We start from the raw sequence: 22,515 nt of genomic DNA on the forward strand, positions 1-22,515 counted from the left end.
AAAATAATATAGTGCCCAAAATATGTGGGTTGCCGAACATATAAGAATTTTTGAAGACACAAGTACATTAAAATTTAATTGTATGTTCGTAAATAATATATATAATAACACAAATGTAGGCCGCGCAACGCATGTGCACTAAAACTAAAACCCAACCGAATCGATAATTGATTATCGCTTTGCACTATGGTTACAATAAAATTTCATGACGTCAATGGAAATACCCGCGACAATCTATAATAGATTACTTTCGATTTCGCTGTAGTGTGCATAGATTGTCAAGTTACACTGAAGTCAATGAAAGGTAATCGTTATTAATTATTGTAAATATATTTTGATTATTTAATGTTCTTAAGATACATGCAGTATAACATAGACGACATGTTATATATTTGTGTATTAAAAAATGTATTGTGTTATCCTTTGCAATACAGTAAATCAAATCGTTTTGAACGCTTATATAAACTGAGTAAATGTATATTTTTCAATTGGTGTATATTAGTATGCATTAAATCAGTACATATGATGTAACAATGTTTAATAATCAAATTTTGTTTGTTGATTCTTATCCTGTTAATAGCGAGATACAATCGCGTGTATATGGGTGCATATTTATAATTATTCAAAATTAATAGACGTGTAGATATCGTCTGTCTTTATGACTTTTAGTTTTGCATAATCATCAACTTTATCACCGTCATTTTCATTACCATCGTCATCACCATAATCATCATTTATTCATTAAAATTGATTTTCAAAGCCACTATCAAACTTTTAATTGTCTAAAATCATTCAGTCTCAAAAACGTATGTCTTTAATTCCATTTACGAATTTCTGACACTTATGTAATGAATTAAGTGGTCAAACAATGTATTTTAAAACACTCCGCTGTACATAGGGAACGAAAGGAAAAGCCGTGAATTTGCAACGTGAGTTTAAAAAATGTCGCAACTACCCCACCCGCGATTCCAATGTACCGGAACTTCATTTGCGCCTGAAGTAGTATCAGAAGTAGTAGAAATAGTTATGCTTGTGTGTGTTTTTTTAATGCCCTCGGATCGATAGATCGGGGGTATATTGTTTTTGGCCTGCCTTTTTTTTTTCTGTCTGTCATTCCGTCATTTTGTCATTCTGTCACCAAAACTTTAACCTTACAAAAACTTTAGAAATATTGAACATAGCAACTTGATATTTGGCATGCATGTGTATCTCATGGAGCCGCACATTTTGAGCGGTGAAAGGTCAAGGTCATCCTTCAAGGTCAAAGGTAAAAAAAACACCGGCGCATTAGGGGGGCATAGTGTTTCTGACAAACACATCTCTTGTTTGTTTTTGTAGCAGCAGTAGTAGTAGAAGTAGTAGTAGCAGTACTTCAATGAGTACATCAATTATATGGCTATTATAAATCGAAAACCAGAGAAAGTCTAAATTTCCATTGCGACTGCACGTAATTCATAGATATAGTGTTATGTCCACCATAAATAAATTTGTTTCGGTTTTGATTTGAAGATCATCGCGTTTTTTAAAACTCCTATTTATGTGCTCGTAGGGAGGTCGTGCTAACTATCACTTTAATCGTCATTTCAATGATTAACATTATCGTAACCACAGCTTTACCAACATCATTGTAATCATCATCGCCATCATAACCATATTACATTTACTAAAATAGTTATCTTTTGTTTTTTATTCTTCTCACTTTTATCTAAAATGATAAATCTGTGATCATGGCGTGGCTTTGTAATTGACTTTTCCCGTTGTTTGTCGTACTTATTGCGTCTTCTTTTCATACTTCGTTCGTCGTTAATCTTTGCCAAGGAAACACTCCAGTGGCCGCATTTATAGGCCAATCTTTGTGAAGCTTAACACGAAAAATAGTCCCTATACTAGTCCGAGTTCGGTATTTGCTTACAATAGGTGAACAACTGGCTCACTGGTTTTATTGTGAAACCTTGTTAACAGAACATTTAAGATTATTGTGGTCTTAATAGGAGATACCATTACTTGTGTTGTTTGTAGTTTTACTATTACATTTTTGAAATGTTCCATCGCTGTACCAGAGCTCCAGATAAGGATTTGTGAAATAAGTAACGGTACTGCCACTGACAGAAAGAAAAGAAGTAACGCTTAAAATCAATTAGTACCTGTACTACCATATCCAAAAATACAGGTAGTACTGTACTACCCGTGTTCTTGGATATTGAAGGATGTATAACTGACTTTACAGAAACATTTGCAGCAATTATAATAAATATATGTAGCTTCTTAAACAGTTACTGTATTAGGTTTTCCATTCTGAATTATGATGCTAATACAACTACACATTAACACTCATGACTAATACTATTTCTTCATTTTTCTTGACAAGAAAACACAAGCCAACTAGTAAGCTAAGTAAATGAACGCTTATTTCACTGTCTCATCCGTTTCCCATCGTGTTTTCTAACGTTTTACGCCACCGATGCAATGAAATCGTTTTATATTGGGGCGACAATGTCTTTTTCTGGGTGTACAGATTTAATGTCAGGATGGTTAGAAGACACTGTATGTAGTCATTATATGACAACAAAGTGTTGTTTTGAGCCGCTTTTGGTAAAGCCGGCATTCAATTGCGCGCAGACTTATCGTTTTTGACAAATTTACAAGTTACAGGAAATCACGCAACAGAATAGACAATAATATATGAACCCAGTCTACAACTTTTCGGTAATTTAAATTAACGAAAAGCGCCGTTAGGTTAGAGACCAACGAATCACGCCGCGCTGATGCAGACGTATCGGTACGGCCAAATTTTTTTCGTAAATGCGTAAAATGGATATTAATGTCGTAATTGTACGTCCAGTTTATAAAGATAAATGCGTAAATCTTCATGAAAAAGGCGTATTAACGGCTGTACGGCCCTTATCTGGAGCTCTGGCTGTACTGTATGTGAGACAGAGATAACTTGTTATGACACTTTGCCGTTATGTTCAAGTTGAACATACTTTGATAAAAATAAAGATTAAAAAATCGATGGCCCTATCAACAAATAGCTCGTATTTATTAGTAACGAATGTGGAAAACGTTGTTCTAAGTCGTTCTAAAGTGAACACAAGAGATTAACTAACAATTTCTTATGAGTATTTTCAGTTTGCGTAAACTGTATTTTAATTTCAATATGAAATTGCATTAATATAAAATTATACGTCGATGTTTTCCAGTTAAAGGGATCTTTTCACGCTTTGGTAAATTGACAAAATTGAAAAAAGTTGTTTCAGATTCGCAAATTTTCGTTTTAGTTATGATATTTGTGAGGAAACAGTAATACTGAACATGTACTATGGTCTAATATAGCCATTATATGCATCTTTTGACGATTTTAAAACCTAAAAATTATAAAGCGTTGCAACGCGAAACGATTGAATAATTTGGAGAGTTCTGTTTTTGTCGCTAAATTTTATGAAACTACGAAGATTGCTTATATAAGGTATAAAATACGTCAAGTATGTGTACTCGGCGGAATAGCTCAGTAGGCTAAAGCGTTTTTACTTCAGGACTCTGGCAGGACTCCAGGGGTCACTGGTTCGAAACTTGCTCCGGGCAATGTTCTTTTCCTTTGTTTAATTTTATTCTTGATTTTTTACTGGAGCTTTTACGATCCAATGTTTACATTTATCAATATAAAGCATTTAATGAACAAGTTAAAAAAATGCCAAAATCTGTGAAAAGGCCCCTTTAAGCTCTTTAAAGCACACACGCGAAACATTTAGCAGCTGGAAAAATTAGAAATGAAAACATATACACAATTTCTTTTCATTTGAATGCCATCGATGCTTTAATTAAATGTTCGAACGACACAATATGAAAAAGTCATTATCCATATATTCAGGCTTGAAAAAATGGAGAAGGAACCGGATACGATCAACAGAACGGTCAATTGTCTACCGTCTATGCCGGCATTGCCTCATGAAACAGGCACACAGAACAAGGTTTGTGTTTTGTGATGGATACATACAAACGTGGTACCTTTCTAGCAACACAGAAGGCTTTTTTCCTTCTATAAAAGAAGTTAATTATCATGTACTTTTTGTGCAACATACTATGAACGAAACCGGTTTATGTTGACCATGTTATTTTATTTTGCAACATAATTATGGACGAAGCCGTTTTGTTCTGACCATTTTGTTTTGAAGAAAGTGTTCACGTTCTTTAAGGGCCCTTTTCACAGACTTTGGCATGTATTGAAGTTTGCCATTTAATTTTTTATATTGATATATATAAACATTGGGCTTCAAAATGTCCGGTAAAAAAAATACAACTAAAATAAGAAAAAAGTAACCCTCGACATGGCTCGAACCACTGACCCCTGAAGTCCTGGAGTTAAAAGCTTTCGCTTAGACCACTCGGCATGGATCCGTGCTCATGCTATGAGGGGACGTATTTTGTGTACTTTATAAAAGCAATCTCTCGTAGTTTCACAAAATATAACGACAGCAACAAAACTTGAGAAATTATTCAATCGTTTCGCGTTGCAACGCTTATTTTCAGGTTTTCAAATCTTCAAAAGATGCATATAAATGGATATTTGAGAGCATGGTAAATGTTCAGTTTTTCTATTTCTTCACAAATATCGTATCTTAAACGAAAATTTGCGCTTCTGAAACAACTTTTTTGGATTTTGTCAATTTACCAAAACGTGAAAAGGCCCCTTTAAATGTTAAGTTAATAAATGAATTTCTAATTATGTAGCCCAATGAAACTTTACTTGCAATTAACACTTAAAATCTATCATTTACATATGTCCGCGTTTGGTCAACGTGCTTTTTTCGAAAATTAAAAAAACAACAACAACATGTATTTAGACACATACTTAGTCATTTGGAATTGTTATATTAACTGATACCATTTGAAATAACAGATTGTATTTGCGGACTATACATTTTATAATATTACTTGGTTTGAATGTTGAGCGTAGGTTACAAAACATCAGCACCTTTATAGAATACTGATATGTTTCTTCATACTTCGTTACTTTTAACATAAACTGATATGTTTCTTCAATGTACGTGCTCCCAATTCGAAACTCAATCTTGGTGTTGAGAGTTTTTGTATCAATGTGGATCGACCGAGGTGTTCAAACAGCAGACGGGATCAACATCTCGTGACAAACTTGCCGGTAAAACGCGATGGTTTGTTTTTTATTAATAAATGAATTATACATCTTTAAAGCGTTTCAAATGCACTAATTGGAGCGTGAAGAATATGGTATTTTATATAAATTACAAAAGCGTGTCCCTATACTTGAGTCGTTGTAACTGTTTCGTGCATTTATCGGTATTTGTTTTCAAACAAAATAACCCCGGATGGTTATGAAGACATTAATATATTTATTTGAAATCGATACAATTTTTATAATTTCGTTTTAGTGTCAATTGTTGATCTCATGATTTGTATTAGCATCTTATCTACGGACGATCTGACAAACACACATTTAAGTGGTGATATTAAATCAGATACGTTTTGATCAGTTTATATTTGGGAATAAGACACGTAATAAATGTAACAAACATATGTGTATTGTGTTTCAAATGAGGCGAAACATGTCAAAAGTGATTCTTTTAATAAAACTAATTATATTGGTTGTCTACAGATTTTTTTCATCATCGTAGTTCGTCATGAAAGTCCTTATCCTCATAGTTTTAACGAAATTATTTAAATAGTGAACTATTAACAAACTGCAAGCAGATTTAACCTAAAGAAGGATATAAAATGCAATCGGTACCTTTGCTATTTTTTTTAATCAAGATGATTATTGTCCTAGTTCCGATTTTTTTCCGTCTTATCTCTCGGCCTTCCTGAATGTCGTACTTCTGTAAGAGTATTTAGTTATTGAAAGTGACCTTATGAAACTAACTTTAAAAAAAAACTAAAAGAGAAACAACCCATGGTTTGGTGTTTGTTAATGCGTTTTAATATCGTTAATTTTAAATGATTCTTAATCATGAACAAACATGTGTTTTACACATACGGCTATCATGTAGTGTTATATTGATCCATGCACACTGTTCTTGTTTTCTTTTTCATCAATGACAGAAAGATAAAAAATAGTCATTCGTTCATTCGTGGAAAAGGCCATGTTAATCATGTTAAGACATACACATGCATTTCATTGTATCTAAACCACGACCGCAGGAGTAACAAGTAAAATGTAATGCTATTAGACCATGATACATTGGTGTAAACTAAATATAAAAATAATTATTGAAAATTAATGCATTAATGCGTGTTTTCAATAATAATACATGACTACTGTATATGTATTTTTATAACACTGATTATGATTAAATAATAATAATAAACACAATAGCTTCGCTTCCAGATTCCAGAGTACTTCCCAGCACTATCTTTCCGGATATCAGATGTGCTGGATGAAATCGGGGCCGGAAAACGCACTGTAATGGAGAGGAGAGAAACATATTTGCTGATAGAACGCATGCTGACGCTAGCTGGACAACATAGGGAAGCAAATGAGGATTATTTTCATTTCGGAAGCCAATCTGAAGGCACCACAACTCCCGGTCTCAATTCTGATATTGATATGCTAATGAGTTACAAAAATGTGAACATCATGACAGACTGGAGAGACTGGGAGGCTGAGATGGTTAACCTTCTGATGCTTCGTGACGACATCACTATACCTCAACAGTACTTGCTACAGGTGATACACATATACACACCTGAAGCGGTAACCATTAACAGTATCCAGATTAAGTTTGCAAATCCAGATTATTTGCAAACTTATTTTTTTTATTTATTGAACAATTGTTATGAAATTTTGCATATTTGTAGGGGGCATTGAGTACATACATATAATTGAAAAAAAAGAGTTAAAATGTTTTTGGAAAGTAGAGTTATTTGATGATAAAGTTGCCATCCCCCGTTGGATCCCAACGGGGTTTTGGCTCCCCCGTTAAGAATTGCAATTCTCCAACGGGTGTTTTTTCCAGACGGGAGAATTTTACCTATATTTTACAAAAAATGTAATTTAAATATTATGCTTTGTTTTCTGTTTCAATGTTTACAAATACACATGTTTAAGTTATAATTGTAAGAAATATGTACTTTAATAAGAAAATAAAGTGTTTGTAGATTTTCTTCCCCCGTGGGGTTTTGACGGGGGATCCCGTCCATCTCCCATATCCATTAAACTCCAACGGGGTTTTCACGGGGGACCCCGTCAATCCCCCATTTAAATTAAACTCCAATGGGTGTTTGACGGGGGATCCCCGTTTAACTCCAATTTATAAAGAACTCCAATGGGAGTTTGACCAGAGAAGAGAGGGGGGGGATCAGACTTCAATAAACAGTTTATACCCATTGCAATATATTCCATTGTATAAAGAGTAAAAGACACCAAACTTTATTAAATAATTAATGTTTTCTTTTTAAGGTTTCAAAATCAATTTATAATTTTTATATTTTCATAACTCGGTACGTTACGTTGAATAAAATGTCTTTTTGAAAGAGATTAACCCCACATATTGCTATTTCTGGAAAGATGAATTTAAAACGTTCCATAATTTTGAAAGACTGTATAAATAATATAGTGACTTATCTCGAAAATATATTACATTTACCTTTTGATAATCCAAACGTTGCTTTTATCCATTTCTGTGATGATAAATACAATCCAGAAAGACAATAACATTGGAAGCATAATTATTGTCATTCGGAATTGTATTTCTTTTGCTGTTTATTCCCGTGTAACAGTTTTGGAGTTTTTTTTCCTAGAAATTTACCTTGCAAACATTTTCGGTGCAATGTCGTACCTTAGTGTACCGGTTACATTCCACAAGTTGTGTTTTTTTTACACAAAATGCCTGATTAGGGCAGTGTGTTAGGTTCATTGTTTTGTTATTGCAGTTGTTTGTTTTTTATCTTTAACAACACCGTGCACTGGTAGCGTTATTAGCAGAGACATGCGGGAGTATTCTTGAAACATACTGTACTGGCTAGTTTCAATTATGGGACACACCACTTCTCCAATAGAATCGATGATGTTTAAATACATTTTAGTTATATTTGCAGTTTCAGTTATTAACTGTTTTGTTTTCTGATAAGGATATGATATCCCAGACGTTAGTTCCTGTGCTGTCTTTTTCCCTCTAAACAAACAGACATATAACACCAAGGACTTATATCACTTTTCATTATTGTGTATAAAATACAATATACCACACACAACTGAAATATTTGATATAACCCATATAAGCAGTATGATTTCCTTTCTAAATGTAATAAAAACTTAATTTTCAATCATGAACTAGTAGTTTCAGGAAAACAGGAAACCAAGAAAAAATGTGAAACCAACAAAGGCATAGAATTGTGAAATATGCAAGCCAGAGTTCTCGACTTATGATTGTTGAACGCTGCACTTCTATACACCACAACCTACCTTTGTTCGAAGTTTGATGTAAATGGGTCTTATTGTAATTACGTTATGACCCGGACACTAAAAAAGTGAGATAAATAAAGTAATGAAGGGGCTATAGCTATAGTTCTTGTGCACTGAACTTCTAATCAGTGAGATCTATCCATATATGCATATATGAAGTTTCATGTGAATAGGTGATATAGTTAAAGACTAATACTCTGGACAAAGTACTGGAAGCTGCCCGACCCCAGGCATGACATAATTAATCCCTTAATATGGACTCCATTGGTCATTGTCGACTCCGGTACTACTTACGTGTACCCCAGGTACTCTTAAGTATACTTACATGTACCCCGGGTACGGTAAATATACTAAATCGTACCCGGTCGATATTAGACTGTACTCGAGTTGTATTCCCGCCTAAAATCCTATGTCGTAAAACGCGCTACCGATTATCTTAAACAAACTTCTATTTTAAAAAAAACTGCCTCAACATGCTTTGTGAGTATGAGTTTCGATAATATAGAGGTCATTTTACAGAAAATTGACATAAATGTGAATATATTTAATTAAAAACAAGATGTGTTTGTGAAACACAATGTCCCCCTATATGACGTTTGACCTTGAAGGATGACCTTGACCTTGTGAAGGATGACCTTGACCTTTCACCACTCAAAATGTGCAGCTCCATGAGATACACATGCATGCCAAATATCAAGTTGCTATCTTCGTGAAACACAATGTCCCCCTATATGACGTTTGACCTTGAAGGTTGACCTTGACCTTGTAAAGGATGACCTTGACCTTTCACCACTCAAAATGTGCAGCTCTATGAGATACACATGCATGCCAAATATCAAGTTGCTATCTTCAATATTGCAAAAGTATTCATAAAATGAGCGATTTGGGCCACATATATTTGACCTCTGACCTTGAAGGATGACCAAGACCTTTCACCACTCAAAATGTGCAGCTCCATGAGATACACATGCATGCCAAATATAAAATTGCTATCTTCAATATTGCAAAAGTATTTATAAAATAAGCGATTTGGGCCTCATATATTTGACCTCTGACCTTGAAGGATGACCTTGACCTTTCACCACTAAAAATGTGCAGCTCCATGAGATACACATGCATGCTAAATATCAAGTTGCTATCTTAAATAATGCAAAAGTATTCATAAAATGAGCGATTTTGGCCACATATATTTGACATCTGACCTTAAAGGATGACCTCGACCTTTCACCACTCAAAATGTGCAGCTTCATGAGATACACAAGCATATGAAGTTGCTATCTTCAATATAGCAAAAGTTATTGCAAAATGTTAAAGTTGGCGCAAACAGACAGACCAACAGACAGACCAACAGACAGGGCAAAAACAATATGTCCCCCACTACTATAGTGGGGGACATAAAAATAGCCGACAACGACCGATTAAGCTTTAAATTCCCGGGTACGTTTTAGTATATTTACCGTACCCTGGGTACATGTAAGTATACTTAAGAGTACCCGGGGTAAATGTAAGTAGTACCCGAGCCGACAATGACCAATCGAGCCTTAATATGCCCTGTATTTGACAGACATATAAGAGACAAATGGAAAGGATGAAAAAAACAACACAGCAGTAATTAGTTTTATCAGAGACATAGATAACAGAGATAACAGAGATAGGCAGCTCGCCAAATATCGGCAAACTCTCGCGCATCCAGTGGTTTTGGCGAGATAGGTTTAATTTTAGTCTGTGCAATAAAAGAATGCATGAACATAGTTTTTACAATTTAATGATATTTCATCAAAACTTCATCATTCATAAACACATATCAATACAACTGGCATAAAAAATAAGCAATTTATTACACGTATTAAGCAAGTTGTTGATATTACAAAATTAATAACATATCGGGAGAAAACAGCTAATATTCTGCAGTTATGCAGGCAACAAACATGTAAGCATAAGAGCCATTATCGTATGGGGCAGGGTATTAATGTTGCTGAAGAAAATTCATAATCACATAAGAATTTTTCATCATGGAGATTGGACTATAAATGCGACTGAGAGTGTTAACATGTTTTTACCAAAGTCATGTAAGGAAAAAGCCCCGCCCCTTGGTGGCCATGTTTTTCATGATATCATTGGGACACTCTATAGAGTGTTAAAAAGGTTTTTCGAATCCCGGACAATCGCTCCTACGGACAATCGCTCCTACGCTAAATTTGACAAGGCGGACAGTCGCTCCTACGATGTTTTGACAGGGCGGACAGTCGCTCCTACGATGTTTTGACAGGGCGGAAAGTCGCTCCTACGATGTTTTGACAGGGCGGACAGTCGCTCCTACATTATTTTGCCAACCCGGACAATCACTCCTACATTATTTTGTCAACCCGGACAATCGCTCCTACATTATTTTTGACTCCAAGGCAAAACATATTATTCGCTGATCAAAGGCTTACACCTATAATTAATCAACAATTATAATTGCCAACCTGTTAACAGAAAGCCAATTTAATTAACATGAGCCGATCAATTTGATTTTAATTAATTAATTTACTTACTGACAAACTATGTTACAGTTTGTCGATTCTGTAAATATAAGGTAGTTATAAGGGCACTTTGGACAATGGTTCCTACATTATTCCTATCAGGGACATTCTTTCCTATATTACATTTATTGGAATAAGTGCCATTTTGCGAATGGAATAAACATAAAAACCGCATTAAATCAATAATTGCTATAACAACAATGGTAGTATCAATCGATAATGACCACTTTGACACCTATGATGTGCCAACCGTGCATAAAGATTACAGAATGGCGTCACATTAAAGGGGCCTTTTCACAGATTTTGGCATGTTTTGAAGTTTGTCATTAAATGCTTTATATTGATAAATGTAAACATTAAATTTTAAAAGCTCCAGTAAAAAATCAAAAATAAAATTTAAAAAAGGAAAACAAAAGTAGCCCGCAGCAGGACTCGAAGTAAAAAACGCATTAGCCAACTGAGCTATCCTGCCAAGGATACATAAGATGCGTATTTTATACCTTATATCATCGTAGTTTCACAAATTTAAACGACATCACTAGAACTTTCCAAATTATTCAATCGCTTCAATCAATTATACATTGAATACAAAATTCATGAAATGCAACATAATGGCGAATTCAAATGTACAGACATTTTCGATTTCAAATTTAAATATCTGGCTTATTTTGCATTTTTCGACACAAGTTGGCAATTTTAATTGTCGGTTAATCATAGGTGTTAGCCTTTGATCGGCGTACACTACATTTTGCCGTGGAGTCAAAATAATGTAGGAGCGACTGTCTGGGTTGACAAAATAATGTAGGAGCGATTGTCCGGGTTGGCAAAATAATGTAGGAGCGACTGTCTGCCCTGTCAAAACATCGTAGGAGCGACTGTCCGCCCTTGCAAAACATCGTAGGAGCGACTGTCCGCCCTGTCAAAACATCGTAGGAGCGACCGTCCGCCCTATCAAATTTAGCGTAGGAGCGATTGTCTGTAGGAGAGATTGTCCGGATACCAGGTTTTTCTATAGCTATATATAGACATATAAGGAAAAATGCCCCACCCCCTGGTGCCCATGTTTTTGAACCAACCGGAACCATTTTTGAACTTGCCCAAGATATCATTTTGACAAATCTTCTGAACAAGTTTCATGATGACGGACAATAAACCGGAACAATTTTTTAACTTGTCCAAGATTTCATTTGGAAAAATGTTCTGACCAAATTTCATGAAGTTTGGACAATTAATGTGGCCTCAAGATTGTTTACAAGGCAAATGTTGACGCCACACAACACGCACTCCACGACTGCCAAAAGGCGATCAAAAAAGCTCACCATTAGCACATTGTGCTCAGGTGAGCTAAAGGGCAAAAAGATAATCACTAGAAATTTGTTCCCACAAAAAATGGTTCTGGGCAACTTCCTAACCATGAACATATTCAGTAGTGTGTCCTGCTTCATTAACACATACTTTCATCCTTAAATATGTTTTGCCATGCTTTGATCTGAATGTAAAAAGCGAATGTCCAGGTCTCTAGCGTGCGTATTGACAATAAATTGCTTTGGATCACTTCGTTCAGTATGTAACACTCAACCCTGATAGGCACAGTGATCTCAACTTGACAGTCTCCAACGTCAGCTGAGTCTGGTTCTGTTGTTGACGATGACTAACCACACTGAGTTGCTTTGTCTTCATACAATGCAGTGTTGAGAGAAGTATCATCCTCAATTCTCAGTTATGGATTCATCCTCATCGAGCAAGAAACCATCCTCAAGCGCTGTTGGGGATGATTCATCATGTCGAGATGGCTTGTGCTTCTTCTGCACCCCATAACTCAGTCACTCCCTCCTGGGCATGGCCAAACTGAAAATACAAATGAGCATATCAGATGAACACCAAATAATATGAAATGTATTATATGCTATTCTAAATTTAGATAAAACAAGAGATGTGTTCATCAGAAACACAATGCCCCCTACTGTGCCGCAATTTGACCTTTGACCTTGAAGAATGACCTTGACCTTGAACTTCCACCACTCAAAATGTGCGGATTCATGAGATACACATGCATGACAAATATCAAGTTGCTATCTTCAATATTGCAAAAGTTATGGCCAACGTTAATTTTTTTTCGGACGGACGGACAGACTGACATACTGACAGTTCAACTGCTATATGCCACCCTACCGGGGGCATAAAATATAAAGGCCTCATGGAATTTATAAAGAAGGCACATAAGCATGCAATTTATAATGTTTCATATGTGAATTCTTTTTCTTTCTATCAGCATTTTAACCATTTTAACCCATCAACATTCAGGCTGTTTAGTTGACTTGTTACTGCATAATGTAATAATGGCAATTTCTCCATAAGATACAAAAGACTACTGCAGTTGACGGCCAGTTCCCTTTAAAATAGGATTTATGTGTGTTACATGAATATTGTAACTTAAAAACTCTTCCATTATACAAAATTCCTTTTCTTGTAATAGAATGAGCTTCATTTTTATAAATTCATTGTCATATTTAAGCAAATGAACACAGAAAGACAATAAACAACCAATCCACCATTTACACCACACAATAACTGGTAATAAGACAAAATGCTGTCTTATTTCCAGGTATTGTGTGGTATTTAATATTACCTGAGCTAAGACACCTTATTAAATTATCTTCCTATATTATAAATTGATCAACAAGTACCTGTTTTAAATTAAATTCTTAGATTTAATATTCCTTGATCAATGGATTAAAATTAAATTATTAATTAAATTCTTATCTTAATTATTAAATGACTCTTGTTTCAAAACTAAATTTATAAATTAAATCATATATTAAATGATCAATTTATTAAAACTTTCCTTAACTTATAAAACTGAAGCACTTTTTTAATTAAGCACATTCTTCGATGATTTTAACTACACAAAATAAACAAACCATTATTTATACTAATTTACACAAAGTAAGATTTTGAATGAGAATGAAGTCAAATTATAAATGTTTAAATTATTATAAAAAGTTGATTTAATTGGGGAGGGCTAATCTCTTATCTGGCACCATACTGTGTCTGCCATTATAACTTTGATATACATCAAATGATATACGTCACCATTCGGTGGACGGACGGACTGACCGACATGTACAAAAAATCTACCCCCTCTTCTTTGAAGGGGGCATAAATATGGGAAACCATAAAACTATTGAAATCAGAAATTTGCTTATATATAAATGCATAATAGATTGTTAAATGAGGCATGTATTGATACGTCTTGCTAATTATAGCATTTAAACTTAGAGCAGATAATATAAAGATTTTTTAGAGATTAAATTTTCCCCCCACAACTAAAATTTTGTACATAACATCTAACTGTATTTTTTTCTTTATCAATTGCGGATTTTAAAAATTCACTTAACTTTGTTAAAACAGAAAGAGCTTTCTCTTACATCACACATTCTCACAAGTCATATATTTGTACAAAATGCATAAACATATTTTTGGTGTTATTTTGATGCATGTGTATTGTGTATTTATTATTATGGTAGTTTGATGTTTAGCTGTATATGCTTATGTCGCAAATAAACTCGCTGTTCTGTTCTGTTAATTTTATAATATTGGGATTTATTGTGCTCGAATAAAAGTCAGGGGAAGTCTACACTGTGTATTAGCAACCTGCTGTGTTGATCACTATCTTATTAGCTCAATACACAGGCACCTGGCTACTGTACTGGAAAAATTGGATTTACTGCCAAAATAACTGATTTTATTTATTGCTAAATTGTTGTGTACCTTAAAAAAACTTCAATAAATAGTAAACGCTCTACCATTGTCTTATATTTATACCATTTGAAAAAGTTAATGACAATTATTGCAAGCATCCGTTTTATTTACCATTATTATTTTAAATACGCGTTCAATGGCAAATAATACAGGTAAAATCATTATTTGATGTGGATATCAGTACAATTAATAAATTTTAATAAATGTCTATATATTCTAAGCATAGCATACGCAATTGTATAATTCCGAACTAATATAATTTACTTAAATATGATCTAGCTAGAATCAACATCAACATGGATCAACATCACCGTTGTACTTTTTATTTAGTTTTCAGTAATCTGTCCTTGAAATAGAGGTAGCCTTATTAAAGACAGCGCTAAGTGTTAAAGTGGAGATGAAGAAATAAGATCTATTGCATCGCACTGGCGGTATAGCCTGTAGTCTTAAATAAGACACATTTAAGACATGGATAAAATACAATTATGACACATATGAATCTTTCATTTCTTCAAAAAATAAGCACGTAGTCACATATAAATAAGACACATTTAAGACACATAAACAATATGAATAAGACACATTTGAATCTTTCATTTCTTAAAAAAAGCATGTGAATCTTTAGAATACAATATAAAATAACATGTATTACTGACACATTATTCTCAAACAACATGTTTAATTAAAAAAATGTATCCGTACAATACTCAATATCCTTTTACAATGAATTTAACAAGTTTTCTTTAATGACCGATTCTTCAAAGAAACACAAATTCCCAACCATTAACAACATGTTCAATTAAAAAAAAAATGTTTCCGTACAATACTCAATATCCTTAAAAAATATTGCTCAAAAATCTGTTTTACTATATAACGTCTGGCATTTTTACCTTTGGCATTTTTACCTATGGCATTTTTACCACTTTACCTCTGGCACTTTTACCGCTGGCATTTTTACCTCTGGCATTTTTACCGCACACCATATAAATGGGTATCAAAAAGTAAATTTCAGTAGTGTTAAAGATATCATAGCAAATTCAATAAGTATACTGTATTGATATGACAGAAATTAAAATTCAAGTATGAACTGTGTCCACTTTATCAAATTCTAGTATTTTAAATGGGTCCAGTTTATAAAACTTCTTGTATTGAAATTGGTCCACATTCTCAATGGTATCGTATACAAATGGGTATGCTTTAAAAAAAAATCTTGTATCAAAATGGGTGTACTTTATCAGAGTTCCAGTATAAAAATGGGTCACATTTCGCAAGTCTCAGCGGTCTCAGTCCCCCCCCCCCCCCCAAAGAAATACTTAAATTACTTCCCAAAATGTATAATATATTATAACATCATTATTTTTTTTGCAAGCATTCCCCACACATTTGGCAACGTCAATATGGTGAAATAATCAAAAATAATATTTTCATGATATTGTTGAAAACACAATAAGAATCTTTTATTGACATACCATATATATATATATCGCTCAAATCAGCCAATGGAATAAATGAAGTGTCTTTATTTGTGTCTAGCCGCAGGAAATTTTATTGGACAGTCTGTCTTACAAAGGTCAGGTAAGGTAAAAAGCTGGCTTAGACAGCTTCCACGAGAAAGTACAATTGAAACATATACCTGCATGTAACTGTTAAGCATGTGCTAATTATAGCAAAAAACAAAACCTGCATATTTAATTGGCTCTGGAGATAATCTGTCTACTGGGGTCGGTGATGTCCCCCAATAGCTTATCTTATTAGTTAATTTATAAACTGCAGTGTGATAGCTCTTATAATGAAGTGAAGCAAAATGTCTATGTCACAAAAGAATGTTACTCTCAGTTGCAACTGGGCAAACATGTGGTCAATAACTCGAAAAAAAAATCAATGAAATTAATGATTTTAACTTATTTTTTAACATGATTAATGTTTTTTTTCATTGATATATTATTAATTGGTAATCTCAACCAAAGTGATCAAATTGATTACAAATGTATTAATTCATGCATTTAATAATATTTGGGCTTCTAGACCCTTTATCAACCACTGTTCATCTATAAAAAAAATCCTATTCTTATTAAGGGTGTCATGATACGCTCCCCTTCATTACTATAAGTATCGCGGTACAGTGTGTACGATACAATACGTAATGGGATACGTATTGTCAGATGGAAACAACATACAAACCATTTTAAACCATTTTTTCAATTTTATTTAAAGACCTCTACATACATTCATTTCTTTAATTTGTAAAAAATGTTTTTTTATTTTAAATTCATGATTACAAAATTTGTCATTTAAAAATGTGATATGAGATGATATTGGGAGAATTTCCGTTAACATTGATCCAATTACTGTGCCACATATTTTATTGATTGCGCCAATGAAATCTTTCTTGCCGCGTATTGTTACAACATCCAAACATTTAAAGTTTACTTGGCGCGTTGGCGCATATGAAAAATGCTGTACCGTACCATACGCACTCGAAGGCGTATCATGCACCGTACTGAGAGGAGACTATTACGATATACCGTCCCACAGAGTACCGTGACACCCTTAATTCTTATCCTATTAACTTGCACAAAAAAGAAAGATGCATGGTACTGCACGATTATTGCATTTGATGTTCATGGGCATTTGAAAAGTGCGGTCACTCATTCAACTTCTATCAGAAAGGAAAGAAAATGCCAGAGTCTCTCCACTGGTGCAGAAGTTGCATGAATTGCTTTTTTAAAATGTAACTTGTATACATGGGTTAACATGGTTCACTAAAATTCTCATGAAATCAATTATTTGACTGATTACTTAACTGTTCCCACACCTAATTAAGCTCCAACACTTATTTTTTGCATAAATGCAGATCATCAATGCAATAGACTGTATTTGGAACTCAACTAATCGTTAGGTACAATAAACTTTTTACCATTATGACCCTACTGTCACATGAATATTCTGGTACCGTACTTACTTAGTTTGAACAAGACTATTTCCAAGCAATATAAGTCCAATACCGATGAAACTCCACCATTTTCAGCAATATTTCTAGTCTATTTGTTGCCATACCAATCAGAATTATTGACATTGGAACACAATGAATTGACATGCATAATCTCCATGTTGCCTTCTATCCATGTTTCAAGTTTCATGAAAAAATATGTAGAACTTTAAAAATTATCGCAGGATCCACTATTTTCAGCAATATTTATAATCTATTTGTTGCCATCGCAACCATAATTCTTGATGTAGGAACAAAATGAAGTGACGTGCATAATCTCCATATTGCCATCTATCCATATTTTCAAGTTTCATTAAAAAATATGAAGAACTTTTAAAGTTATCACAGGATCCAGAAAAGTGTGACTGACTGACTGACTGACTGACTGACAGACAGAGCAAAAACCATAAGTCCCCTCCATTTTCACCTGTAGGGGGAATAACAATACGCATTCCCGTGGATCTAGGTCAATTTTATTTGTACCTCATGTAAATTAGTGGAAAAACCAGTTGTAGGCAAGTTCCAAATAAGAACTATTGTACAGACTTAATCCCTTTAAATACCCCTCGGACCGAGAGCTATCAGAGATCTACACCACTTTAGTAATTAACTACATGAGAAGTTGGCAAGTGTCTGATGTTGTTAATGTGTCATTTGTCTTCATGAATTGAAATTGAATCTGCTTTTTGGTCAAAAGTAATCATAATCATAAAATAATAATGAGTAATGACCTCTTGTAGAGGTAATCTATAAAATTATTATTTAAGTAATACAAAAGCTATAATTAATGATCAATCCATGATTAATGAAAAAAGTAATCAATTAATAATCATGATGATAACAGATTAACAATTATGATTACCCCATGTCTGCTACTGGCAACTTATTGAAAATATAACCCCATTTCTCAGGTAAAAAGTTTTATCAACTCATCAAATAATTATGAAATGGTATTTGTACTAAATACTTCACGTAAAAATGAAAGTTAGATTATAATTTGACATTTGCACAACAGTAGATAGCAGCTTGTGCTTCAGTGATGTGAGACACAAAGAAACTATTATCAAGCATGTGCAATACCCTTAATGTTTTGAAGCATATTTAATTTGCATGAAATGTACAACTCTTTTATCTTAAAATAATTAATGAGAAAATCAGAGCTTCCCTTGACATACTTTTTTGTATCTTCATCACACCCTAGAGTGAATTAAAAAGAGCCAAAACAAAAACACAATTTCTGATAGAATATTGGAAATAGTGTCACAAAGCATTTGGAGAGAATGTTCAAAAGAAATTGTAAATCAGGGCTCGAAATTAACACTCGCACACTCGCAAAATGCCAGTGAAAAATACTGATTAGGAGTTAAGTTTTAAGCCACTAGTATTTTTTTGCGAGTACATAAATAGTGGGAAAAAAACTAGTAATATAAATGCACTCGACGTCATGAACGCTAAACCGTAGCTGGGCTCGAAATTAACACTCGCACACTCGCAAAATGCGAGTAAAAAATACCGAATGCGAGTCAAGTTTTAAGCCACTAGTATTTTTTTGCAAGTAAATAGTGAAAAGAAATGAGTAGGTATAATGCTGCTCGACACATGATCACTAAATCTTAGGTCAATTTATAGAACGCCCAAGAACCCTTATGCGTAAGCGCGCACCTTGTATGTAGACTGGTATATACAGACACGCGGGTGGTATTGGTACAAAGGAAGTGAAACAGTCGACTATTCACACATGTTCATTGAAGCGAAAAATAACTTGTCACTTTATTCCCACAGACGGAAATAACACAAAATATACATAATACAAAAGATAAAGCAAAGTTAACCGTTTAGTTAGAAAAAACAGATTTTAAACCCTTCTATGAAAACAGTGAATTAGTGGAAAAAATAACTTAAAATAAGACTAAAACTTGTTATAGATGAAGATGGTCAATCAACCTAATGTGATACAAGGAACTGATATCTTTGTATGGTTGCAGAAATAAAATGTGTATACATGTTAAGTACTTTTATTTTGTTTAAATAGAACTAAACTAAAAACCAAGGGTTTTTTATGTTTCCATCAAAATTTGCAAGAATGTTTTTGATTTTGCGAGTTGGTATTAAAGCTGCTCGCAATTTTTTGCAAGTAGAAACAAAAGTTAAATTCGAGCCCTGCGTAGGTCAATTTATAGAACGTCTGAATACCTGTATGCGGAAGCGCACACCTTGTATGTAGACTGGTATACTTATAGTACAGATACGAGGATAGTATTGGAACAAAGAACGTGAAACAGTTGACTATTCACATTTGTTCATTGAACTTGAACAGACATGGCGTCGAAGCCAAACATAATTAGTTTCTTTTTGCATACAGACGGAAAAAAAATACGAAAGATGAAGTAAAGTTAACCGTTGATTTGTATTTTGGTGACGTCGCACTCAACACACGATATCATAGCTGATTTTTTTCAATATTTGAAAAGTTTTAAACCCATTAAAAATATCCCAAACTGACACTTAAACTTTGTTTTCTGAGTGAACACGACACACTTATATTCGAAAACAATGCCCTTATGGTCCAAGGAACTGATATATTTGTATGATTGCAGAAATAAAATGTGTATGTTAAGAACTTTTGATTTTGTTTTAATAGAACTAAATTAATGTCCGAACTTTTTTATGTTTCCTGCAAAATTTGCGAGACTGTTTTTGATTTTGCGAGTTGGTATTAAAGCAGCTCGCAATGTTTTGCAAGTAGAAAAACAAGTTAATTTCGAGCCCTGTAAATACATTTTAAATGTTTATTTATGGATTATGATGAACAATTTAATGATCAATATAAAAAGTGCTTATGAAATGCTGGGAACAAATTAAATGAATGTTGCCTGATTGAAATCCCATTGTGGTTTTTCCAGAGACTGTTTATCATCTTTGATGTGAGGTGTGAGCATTTAGAAGCCCTTAAATCAATTGAAAGTCTGTCACATTGAATCTTAAATTATGATACTGAATATTGAATTGTGTAAAGGTCCCTTTTTTGGGCTGGACTAAATGACTGCCAACGTATGACATTGAACAACAAGTTTTACTGTAAAGTGTCAAATGAGCAGTACAACAATTGGCCCAGTGACACCCCATTTGCACAAATATTTGTTTGGTACTTTTTCAATCATTTTTAACCCTAGCATTATAACTCCTTAGTAAACTCCTAACAACAAGTATCGTTGAAAGCGATGGATGCTCCCCGATGATGCGCTTTGTCAATCTATGTGTTAATAACCACCTAAAAAAATATATTATTAGCCTCGGTGACCTTGACCCCAAATGACATCAAGCGTCATCAAAAGGTAGAGGTCTATATATGTAAGGTACCTACATGCCAAATATGTAAGAGATCAGTAAAATATTGAAGGCGCTATGAAAAACTGTAACAAAAGTGTGACGGAAAAATATATAATTAGCCTCGGTGACCTTGACCTTTAACCCAGTGACCTAAAAAACTCATCAAAAGGTAGAGGTCCATGCAAGGTACCTACATGCCAAATATGAAAGAGATCGGTAAAGTAGTGAAGGCGGATGGCCCTATGAGAAACTGTAACAAAAGCGTGACGGAAAATCTATTATTAGCCTCGGTGACCTTGACCTTGAACCCAGTGACCTTAAACCTCATCAAAAGGTAGAGGTCCATGCAAGGTACCTTCATGCCAAATATGAAAGAGATCAGTAAAGTAGTGAAGGCCCTATAAGAAACTGTAACAAAAGCATGACAGAAAATCTATTATTAGGCCTCTGTGACCTTGACCTTGAACCCAGTGACCTCAAACCTCATCAAAAGGTAGAGGTACATGCAAGGTACCTTAGACATGCCAAATTTGAAAGATATCCGTAAAGTAGTGAAGGCCCTATGAGAAACTGTAACAAAAGTGTGACAGAAAATCTATTATTAGCCTCGGTGACCTTGACCTTGAACCCAGTGACCTCAAAACCTCATCAAAAGGTAGAGGTCCATGCAAGGTACCTACATGCCAAATATGAAAGAGATCGGTAAAGTGTTGAAGGCGCTATGAGAAACCGTAACAAAAGTGTGACGGAAAGAAGGAAGGAAGGAAGGACAAACACTATATGCTCCGCCAAAATTTTATTTCGGGAAGCATAAAAATATAACACTTGTTTAACCCTTTCCCACACAAAAGCAAAGTGGAAGTGGCTATGTGCAAACAGCATAACTTCAGAACAGCCTGTGAATAAAATGCAGGCTGTTTAGGTTTTATGCTGTTTGCTGCTCATCAGTATCTAAGGGTTGGAAATGAAGCCTTTAAAACTTGGATTTAGTAAGAAAGGTCTTGAATTAAATATAACTTTCTAAGTGACTACAAATGCGTCAAAATACGTATCTAAGGGGTAAAGGGATAAACAAAAAGTAAGGATTTGTAGTAAAAAACTAAGAAGATTGCCAGTAGTATTAAAAACAAATAAAACTATGTATTTAAAACTGATAATATTGTCTTTGTGAAATTAATCTGCAGATTCATTAGCCAATTGTTCTCAATAATTAAATCAAATACAACTGATAGATTTACCATGCCAACACATTGTTTAAAACAATTATTATAATACTTGTTTTCCTCAATAAAAAAACAACCTATTTCGTCTTCATTTAAAATTAATAAAAAACCCTCAAATCTCAAGATTGTTTGACCTGGAGATAATAAGATATTTGTGTGGAGTGTGTCCTTCAGCTTATCAGTTACTGTGTTACTGATTGTAATCTAATAAACCGTGGGTGACTGTGCTCTCTAGGGGTCTAAGGTGACAAA

General features: G+C 34.0%; 1 protein-coding gene and 1 long non-coding RNA gene across 3 annotated transcripts in view; both read left to right on the top strand.

The window, feature by feature from the left end:
- The window catches only part of LOC127850612 (uncharacterized), a 1,644,088-nt gene that overhangs the window by 612,675 nt on the left and 1,008,898 nt on the right, over window positions 1-22,515 (top strand). The gene's annotated exons all lie outside the window — the stretch shown is intronic.
- On the top strand, window positions 4,988-10,564 carry LOC127850647 (uncharacterized). Its single transcript, XR_008035400.1, has 2 exons — window positions 4,988-5,155; window positions 6,359-10,564. It is a non-coding gene; the product is annotated as an uncharacterized LOC127850647 (long non-coding RNA).

The sequence above is a fragment of the Dreissena polymorpha genome, chromosome 11, assembly GCF_020536995.1.
Source record: "Dreissena polymorpha isolate Duluth1 chromosome 11, UMN_Dpol_1.0, whole genome shotgun sequence".
Taxonomy (NCBI): domain Eukaryota; kingdom Metazoa; phylum Mollusca; class Bivalvia; order Myida; family Dreissenidae; genus Dreissena; species Dreissena polymorpha.